The 10,297-nt window shown below is 32.6% G+C and overlaps 2 non-coding genes across 2 annotated transcripts; both read left to right on the top strand.

Moving 5' to 3' along the window:
- Positions 1–493: 493 nt before the first annotated feature.
- Positions 494–567, top strand: TRNAP-UGG (transfer RNA proline (anticodon UGG)). The gene has a single exon. It is a non-coding gene; the product is annotated as a tRNA-Pro (tRNA).
- A 162-nt stretch (positions 568–729) lies between these two features.
- On the top strand, positions 730–803 carry TRNAW-CCA (transfer RNA tryptophan (anticodon CCA)). Its single transcript has one exon. It is a non-coding gene; the product is annotated as a tRNA-Trp (tRNA).
- The last annotated feature ends 9,494 nt before the right edge of the window (positions 804–10,297 follow it).

Here is a 10,297-nt window from a genome sequence, read left to right as displayed (position 1 = left end):
ATAAACGATTGATCTCGATTAATAGACCCGCTAAAGCCCCGAACCATATAGTACTTACTACCGGTGCCACGGAGAGATATGTTTTTAGATCTCGCATTGAAAACCCTCCTACTTTATAGTAATTTGTAATACATACTGGTATTACATACCATCAAATGTATATATAGTTAATAACCGCTTGTATTGTCCGCGGAATTCCTAATTCAAATTGAAATGTACAACAGTTCAATTCGGTAGATATTCCCTTTTTTATTAAAAAAAATATGTAGCTTTCCGCCCCACCCCAAATATTCATTTTTCTTTACGGCGGATTTAATATTTATTATTTCATACGTATATAAGTCTTTTTATTATTTTTATTATATTTTATATATGATATGAGACAAAAAAGAAGAAATGGCAAGATAATTTGTGTATACCAATGGAGGAAATAAATAAAAAATGTGGAAAACAAGACAGGGATTCTCTACAATAACACTGTAGACCAATTGAAAGGGATGTAGCGCAGCTTGGTAGCGCGTTTGTTTTGGGTACAAAATGTCACGGGTTCAAATCCTGTCATCCCTACCTATTACTTATCTTCTGAACAGTAACGAGGAATCAATTGAGATCCATAAAAATTGAACATACATATATCGAATCAATCTTTTTTTATTTAATTTTATGATATTCTCTATGATAATATATGTATCGAAGATATATTCGGGTTGCTTTTAGTTTGATAATAAAACGCTCTTAGTTCAGTTCGGTAGAACGCGGGTCTCCAAAACCCGATGTCGTAGGTTCAAATCCTATAGAGCGTGATTCGATTCTTGTTGTTGTTAAATCAAAATGATACTGAAATAATTCAACAGAAATCAAAATTTTACCTCCTATAAAGCAAGTAGGGGGTCAATCAAAAAAAAGAACTGTTAATTAATCAAAGGTCCAACTGATCCCCCCGTCTGTATTGTAAATATGCGGTCACAAATAATCCAGCCAAAGTAATAGGAATTAGACCTAATACGATTCCAAATAGAAAAACTTCAATCATTTCAATTTAGTTGAACGAGGAAAAGGAGAGGTAATATCTATCCTTAAAATATTAATCGGTATTGCCCATGAATCTCAATGACCAAGAATTCGAAATTGAATTGACAAGGTAAAGAACTCTACAATATATAGAATATATTGAATAACACCGAAATCTTTCTTTTTTTTGAATTGTGCATTCAATGAATTTTAATCAAATAAGTCGTATCTTGTTCAGACCGATAAATAGAGCTGAGGTTATAGTTAAAACTGCTAGTAGAAAACCGAAATAACTAGTGATAGTAGGCATGACGAGGCTAAATGAAATACGTTATTTTTATCCATATGTTTATAAAGCACTTCCCTAAGTTTCTATTTTTGAAAGATACGCGGATGGATAAGTAAAAATACTAATTGAAAAAATATATTCAATTGAAAGTTTTTGATTCATCTATTATTATGATTATAGATGATACTAACAAAAATCTTGTGACATAGGTAAGAAATCAATTCATCATCTGTCTCTCTATCCCGCAATTCGGAATCAAGGGATTCATTGAACAACTCTTGAGTTTTCAAAACAAATATTCTTATTATAAAGAATTTATAAACAATAATTTAATATATAAATCTAGTAAATATATAAATCTATTAAATGGATTCTAAATAATTAGAAAGAAAAAAAAAAAAAAAAAAGAAAAATAATAAATAAACTATGTTGTGTAACTTGATTCCAAAAATGAAATGCTCTTTGAATCGCTGAAGAATGAATGACCTTATAATGCCCTTTATTTATGAAATTGTATTCCCACTAATTAGATTTTATGTAGTGGGTTCATTTCCATAAAATCTTTTTTAAAAAGAAAAAAAGTATCGCACGATCAGATCACTCGAAACTAGGTTCTCCATTTATTCTTATTCTTTCCATATTAAAAACATTCTTCTAATTAGTTGAAGAACGATCGTTTGAGTCTAATATAAAACAATAATGCGTGCATTACGAATATTTATTATTCTTCTATTCGTTGTTCTGTTTCGTTCATCGAATCCTATGTACTACTGTTACTTGTTACTGGACGACTAACCAATTCCTTAAAATAAAAAAAGATTCAAACAAAAATATAACTACAAACACAAAAGAAATATTTCGAGATTTCACGTCTAATTTCATTGAATTTTGGGACTATTAGAATCTGCTTCCTAAATTATTATAAACCAACCAGTCGGATTCACATTTTACCCAATCTTCGCTTTCTAGCCCGAAGCCAATAACCGATAGAATCCTTAATACTACAGACAGGCATTTTCAGAATTTTCTATTGAATGAATGGTATATGATTCTACATCGACAAGCAGCAAGAAAAGAAGAAACAAATTATATTATTTAGTTTTAGTGCTTCATTTTGATACTTATTGTGAAATTGCGTTGCTGCGTCAGAAGAAGGATAGCTATACTGATTCGGTATACTCTAAAAAACACCCTCGGTACAATATTGACGATCTTACAAAGATAAAATTTCAGTTAATTTCCATTTACTGATCTCATCTTTTACGGAATCGATCCCCCTTTTGACTGTACAAGAATATGTGGAGCTCGGCATGTCTGGAAGCACAGGAGAACGTTCTTTTGCTGATATTATCACCAGTATTCGATACTGGGTCATTCATAGCATTACTATACCTTCTCTATTCATTGCAGGTTGGTTATTCGTCAGCACGGGTTTAGCTTACGATGTTTTTGGAAGCCCTCGTCCAAATGAGTATTTTACAGAGAGCCGACAAGGAATTCCATTAATAACTGGCCGTTTTGATTCTTTGGAACAACTCGATGAATTTAGTAGATCTTTTTAGGAGGACCAAATGACTATCGATAAAACTTATCCTATTTTTACAGTGCGATGGTTAACTGTTCACGGACTAGCTGTACCTACCGTTTCTTTTTTAGGGTCAATATCAGCAATGCAATTCATCCAACGATAAACCTAATCCGAATTATAGAGCTATGACACAATCAAATCCGAACGAACAAAATGTTGAATTGAATCGTACCAGTCTTTACTGGGGGTTATTACTCATTTTTGTACTTGCTGTTTTATTTTCCAATTATTTCTTCAATTAAATAAAAGAAAATACTAAATAATAGTACGAATTATCTTATCCCATTCGGAAGGATATCATCTCATAATTATCTATGACTGTTTCTGTCTCTAGCACGACCACTTGATGAAATGGGGAGGGAAGTGGGACAAATGGCCGAGACTACTGGAAGGATTCCTCTTTGGATAATCGGTACTGTAACTGGTATTCCTGTGATCGGTTTAGTTGGTATTTTCTTTTATGGTTCATATTCCGGCTTAGGTTCATCTCTGTAATAATCGGATGAACTGAGTTGGAGACATGAAAGCGTAAGAACTCAACAGGATCCCCCTCAAATCAGAAAAAAAGAGGGGGTAGGTCCCGTTGAGCTCTTACTAATTAGAATTAGACTAATTTATTCATATAAATGAAAAAATGGATCTTTCCTATTTTTTCAAAAAACTTCATTTCTTTCTGATTCTGAATTGCTTCAAAAAAAAAAATTGATTCAGACCATCTCTTTCGCGATCGTATCGGTCGATACTTTCATTTCAAAGCGAAAAAAAGAAAGAGAGAATCACTCGATTCCCTCTTTCTGGATGATACAATCCCAATATAACAATATTATATTTCTATCGATCAGATATCACAAACCCTTTAAATAGATTAAAATATACTAATAGAATTTTCTATAGTTATTTTAATATAAAATAGAATTGAAAAATTCATTGAATTTGTTCACTACTTATGTAATAAATCGAAAAAAAGGTTCTGATAAACCGGGAAAAATTGAAACTAAGAATAGAGATCTTTGACGAACGGGATCAAGAATAATTCATTAGTTTATTATTTCGACACCAGAACAAGAAAAGGAATTTTTCTGGTATCGAATACTAGAAAGATGCATAATTCCTTCTAGAATCCTTTGTTCCCTTCATTTTTTTTCTATTCTCCATTTACTTATCTTATTTTTAATATCTACTCTATTTTTATTCTATTAGAATAAAAATAGACACATTCAATGACATTTCAATCTGGCACCAGTGACATAATAATCATAATAATACCGCTCCTATTTGTATTGTAAAAAACAAAGAAATAAAGAAGAGGTAAAATAGTCTTCCTGACAATATAATATCCATACTATGACTAGTAATGCGGTACAAGTAATTACCGAAATAGGGTCGAAAAAGAATAAAAAAAAAAAACAAGGGAAAAAGTTTTTCATAATTTTTTGATCATACATAATTAAATTATAGAATTGCCAACAAGAATTTGGTTTTTTTTACGAACTTTATTTGATAAATCCCCAGATTTAGAAATTCATTTCGGACAATTGAACCTTCTCAAACTGTTTCTTTTTAAGAACTAAAAAGATTTGTGCCAAAATAACAGATGCAAAAAAGAACAAAAGGCCTTGGACACGTAATGGATCTTGAAGGACGATTTCCGCATCTCCCTGACCAAATCCTCCCACATTAGGATTACTCGTTAATGGTTGATCAAGTTTGATGGATTCGCCCTCTGAAACAAGAAGTTCTGGTCCTGGAGGGATAATATCAACCACTTGACGCCCATTCGCTGCATCCACTATGGTTATTTCATATCCTCCTTTTTCTTTTCGTATTATTTTGCTTACTATCCCTGCTGCTGTAGCATTATAAACATTATTATTACTCTTACTCCCGTCGGGATAAATCTGACCCCTTCCCCTGTTCCCGCCTACGTATATGGGATATTTTAAGAAGTGAACATCTTTCTTAGTCGCAGGGTCCGGGGAAAGAATAGGAAAGGTGATTTCACTATATTTCTGACCAGGAACAGGACCTATCACAAGAATATTTTTTTTAGTGGGACGATAGCTCTGAAAAGAAAGATTGCCCATCTTTTCTTTAATCTCGGGAGAAATACGATCGGGGGGGGGCTAATTCAAACCCCTCGGGTAAAATAAGAACAGCCCCCACATTCAAACCACCCTTTTTACCATTCGCAAGAACTTGTTTCAGTTGCATATCATAAGGAATTCGAACAACTGCTTCAAATACAGTATCAGGAAGTACCGCTTGTGGAACCTCGATATCCACGGGCTTATTAGCTAAATGGCAGTTGGCGCAGACAATACGGCCGGTTGCTTCTCGTGGATTTTCATAACCCTGTTGTGCAAAAATGGGATATGCATTTGAAACGGGTGCCCAAGTTATTATATATATCATGAGTGATACGGAAATAGATCGAGTAATCTCTTCCTTTATCGAAGAAAAGGTATTTCTAGTTTGCATGGTCCAATCATTGAGCCCAAAAATTTCTACAATAAAATTAGGTAGGTCCCTAGTATAGTTCCCTATCCATGATTCTGCTATTTACTGAAATAAAGTTACTCGAATATAGGAGGCATCCTTCGCGATGGGTAGAAGGAATAAGTACAATTTTGAATGTTTTACTTATGTACAAAGTAACAAACATTATATTTTTCAGTCATTCATTGAATGATAAATCACTACAAGTGAGGGAGATACACGATTTAAATAACGGAAGATCCAATATTTTAAAATTGTGTCAAGAATGACTGGAAAAGTGGAAACAAGACCGGATATAATTTGATCGTTATGAGAAAATCCAAAATCTTTGTAGACAGAACCAATCATTAGTTCCCAACCATGGGGTGAATGAAATCCTATACATAAATCAGTTAATAAAAGAATAGAAAAAGCTTTTATTGTGTCGCTTAAGTTATATAGGAACTCTTGAACCCAAGAGTTAAGAATAACAAGTTCTTCATTACCAAGAATAGAATAACCACTTAGAATAACGAAACAGATTATATTTGTCGAGAAGTGCAAAATCATATGGATACGATCCTCATTGTGCATCTTGATCAATTGGATCGTTTCTTTGTAGATTCCGATACGAAGCTTTTGTAGATGTGTTTCTGGGTATTCCTTTAGCATTTCGTCCAAGAGAAAGAGTTCCTCTAATTCTAGAACTTTTTTTATAATACTCTTTTCTTGAATATCATTCAAAAAAATTTCGGATTGACCAGTATTCCACCAATTAGTAACCCAAGATTCTAGGCTTTTATTAAATGAAAGAGAGATCCACCAGGGCAAAAATACTATAGATGCAAGATATAGAAGGGGAATGAATGCTTTCTTTTTTTCCATTTTTTCGTCTTTTATTTTTTAATGAACTCACTTCATTCGTTAACTCTCTACACTACTAATATTTATATCAAACATAAGTTCTATTACAAGTCATATGCATACTATTATGAATCCATTCCCTGTTTTTTAGTTTTTGATTTGTGATTTATTAGTTAATCCTTGAATTTCGAAATAATACAGAAAGAAAATAACAAAGAATCCACTTTTTTTTGTTACTGTGCAGTTGATTTACATACGGATCAAAATTTCGGACAAAGAAAGTTTTCTGGCTGTTCCGTATACGTCTGCTTTGGGTCAAATGAGCATTCTGAAGAAATTCCAGTTAAGTTATTATACTATTACTATGGTCTATAAAAAAGACTATTCTTTCATTTCAGTTTTATCCCTCTTGCTACGAACAAAATTCATTCTGAACTTCATTTTTCAAAAAACTTCAATTGGTACACGCAAGAAATAGGCCAATTCGGCAGCCTTTTGCTCAATTTCTCGTGGGGTCAGATTCTGATCGGTACGCGTCAAGGGAATGGCCCCTTGGCCTCTTATTTCCATATAAAGGACACGACGTGCATAAATACCCTCTTTAACTTCTATTCTGATGGACTGAATGTCTTTCATAAGGAATCGTAGGAAGATTCGACGATTTTTTCCAGGAAACCCCCAACGAAAAATAGACACTATTTCTTCTTTTCTATCGAATCGATCATAACCGCTACCTACATTCCACAAAATTGTGCACCACAAATAGGAGCTAATAAAGAGACCGGCAATCCCATAGAAAGACATTACGATCCCCTGTGGAAAAAAAATTATTTGCTGAGACGGAAATAAAGCTATCAAATCCCTACCAAGATAACTGGAAGTTCCAACCAATAAAAACCCTAATGAACCTAAAAAAAGGATAAAGGCCCAGCAGAAATTGCTGATTTTTCGAGATCCTCTTATAAATTCTATCCATATACGTTCTGATCGCCAATTCATACTAGATCTCGTTGCATTTTATTGGAATTAAGAGAATCAAAAAAAATCTATTTTACTTTTTTTGTTTCCGAAGTAACTCTAATCAACTAGCACTATTTTGATGTGAACCTTTACTTTAGATCTAAGTAATTCATCGAATTACTTAGATCTAAAATAATAACATCACCTTTATATGATTCCCTATAGATACCTACATCCATATAGGTATATTGATTTTATATCTCAAACATTTGTCGCCCGATCTCTTATCTATTTTCTATTTTGAAACTTATCTATTTTCTATTTTGAAATACTTCTAATTGATTTCCTCAGATATCATGTTTACGTATGTATAATCGCTTATGTTTGGAGTAAGCCACATGTTAGATTCTAGTCTACTAAATAGATAGCTGTGTTATCGTCAAAGTCTAAGTTTTGAAAAAAAAAAATAGACAGCATATTTAAAAAATCTTGTTTTTTTGAACATGAAGAAATAAAGAAGCCATTGCAATTGCCGGAAATACTAGGCCCACTAAAGGCACAAAAATAGAGGGTAAGGTGGTGAGAGTTGTCATAGAATGGATACCTCGACTTAATATTTTCATTGTTATATTAATAGTTTTACCTGTTATTTATTGATTGTTATAAAAGGTATCTTATAATTATACTAATTCAATATATAATTATACTAAGTAATATCTACGTGAGTATATATAGAAAAGGAATGAGGAATGTCGAATTAAATAAATGGACTTACTCATCTTTCGACATGAGATATATGTATCAATAGACGTTTGCATTATTTTAGTTATTATCTTGTCTTAGCATTTTTTTTTAATAAAATTTCATAAAGATTTTCGTACAAATTCCCAAAAAGGTAGTTATAATCCGATCCAACAACAAGGATTCTTAGTAAAACTAGAGATCCGCTAGAGATGTAGAAAGATGCAAGACTCTATGCCGCTATTTGCTATAGTTGAAGTATATATACACATGTAATGTTAAGAAGGGAGCATGAAATTCATTTTCTTCCCCGTGCCAAATTTTGCGGAAGAAATAAAAAAAAAAAGAATTCATTTTTTAAGTTAAGTAAGGCTTTACTTGATTGAATTTTGATTCGAGGGAACGAAAGCGTGGAGCTGAAATAACTCACTCACAACACCTTTTAAAGGATTACGTGGTACGATTAGATCGAATAAGCCCTTATCGAATAAAGATTCAGCCTCCTGTGAACCCTCAGGGACTGCCTTATTCAATGTTTGTTCAATTACTCTTTTACCCGCAAATGCGATGTAGGCATTCGGTTCGGCAATAATGATATCCCCCAACATACCAAAACTAGCTGTCACCCCACCAGTAGTAGGAGATGTAAGGATTGCTACATAGAATAATTTTTTTATTTGATTGATAATCATATAAAGCGGAAGATATTTTTGCCATTTGCATCAAGCTCAAACTTCCTTCTTGCATGCGTGCTCCTCCCGAAGCACACACTAAAATAAGAGGTAAAAATTGATTGGTAGCATACTCGATCAAACGGGTGATTTTCTCTCCTACTACGGATCCCATACTACCCCCTATAAACTGAAAATCCATAACCCCAATTGCTACTGGAATATCATTTAATTTACCTGTGCCTGTTTGAATAGCCTCAGTTAATCCTGTCTTTCTTTGATAAGAAGAAAGACGATCTTTATAAGTATAAAGTTGATTCTCCGAATCAAATTGAATGGGATCCAAAGAGACCATGTCTTCATCCATAGGGTCCCAAGTACCTGGATCAATCAAAAGTTCGATTCTATCTGAACTACTCATTTTCAAATGGTATCCACATTGTTGACAAATATTCATTTTTGATTTAAAAATTTTCTTATAATTTAATCCATAACAATTTTTCGCATTGAACCCACAAATGCCTGTATTTTTTAGTTAGATCTAGATCATTAGAACGTTCTGTTGTAGTTAAATTTTTTCTATGCGTGCTAGTTCTTATACTGAAACTCTCACTTTGACTACTATTTCCACCTTCAGCACAAATAGAACTATAAATGTAACTGTCACTGTAATTGTGACTACCACTTAAAATGTAACTATCAATACAGATTTGAGTCCAAAGATAACTGTCAATGCAACTATTAATGTGATTATTCCAACTATATTTAGTATCATACATGTACTGATCATAGTGGGGAATCATCACTCTTAGATACATTATTTTGATAAGTAGAGTTCCGAAAACTATAAAAAGAACTTTCTAGTTCACTTACAAAAGAAGGATCATTGTCAATCTCAAAAATTTGATTTTCAATATCCAAATAGATGGAATAACTGCAGCTATTACTATCCCTAACTAAAAAAGTGTCATCAGATATGAAATTCCGAATGCCGACTAAATCATCAACAGTACTGTAACTAGAATTGTAACTATCACTATGACTAGGAATGTTTTTATTCATATTATTTATAATTGATCCTTCACTTTCAATAGGACCAAGACTATTGATTGATTTATTTAGCCTACACCTGTATTCTAACTTCCCTTTAGACAACATCGAATTTAACCATCTTTTTTCCATAGAGCTTTCTTGCCCCTATTTACATGAAAATACAATAGCTGAATAGTCATTCGATAAAAAAGAAATCATTTAAATATCTCATTTCCTATCAGAATAGGATCTAAATCCAATCACTAGGATTATTAAGTATTAACGAGTCGGTCTTAAAAAAAAAAGGTTCCGTTATATATAGTGAAGTGATACTTAGCGTTCTCTCAAAAGAGAATTATTTTTTTTTTCAATTAAATCAATTCAATTATTAATTTATAAATAGTGGTTTCTCACCGGTTATGTCAAATTGTCAAATTCACATAAAAAAAATCGTTGTTATCCCTATGAATATGAAGAACTTTTTTCGTAAAATCTCGTCTACTAAAAAATTTGTATTCCAAGACAGAACAAAAAGGACAATATACAGGATGGGGTAGAAGAAGTTGTGATACTTGGCTCGATCCCGGATCTGAAACGACGCTACGGGATATAATATATTAAATATTAAATGACTACACCAATCCTAAGGATCCATAGGCTTAATTG

The sequence above is a fragment of the Cucumis melo genome, unplaced genomic scaffold (genome assembly GCF_025177605.1).
Source record: "Cucumis melo cultivar AY unplaced genomic scaffold, USDA_Cmelo_AY_1.0 utg001495l, whole genome shotgun sequence".
NCBI lineage: Eukaryota > Viridiplantae > Streptophyta > Magnoliopsida > Cucurbitales > Cucurbitaceae > Cucumis > Cucumis melo.
This window is presented reverse-complemented; position numbering and strand designations above follow the sequence as displayed.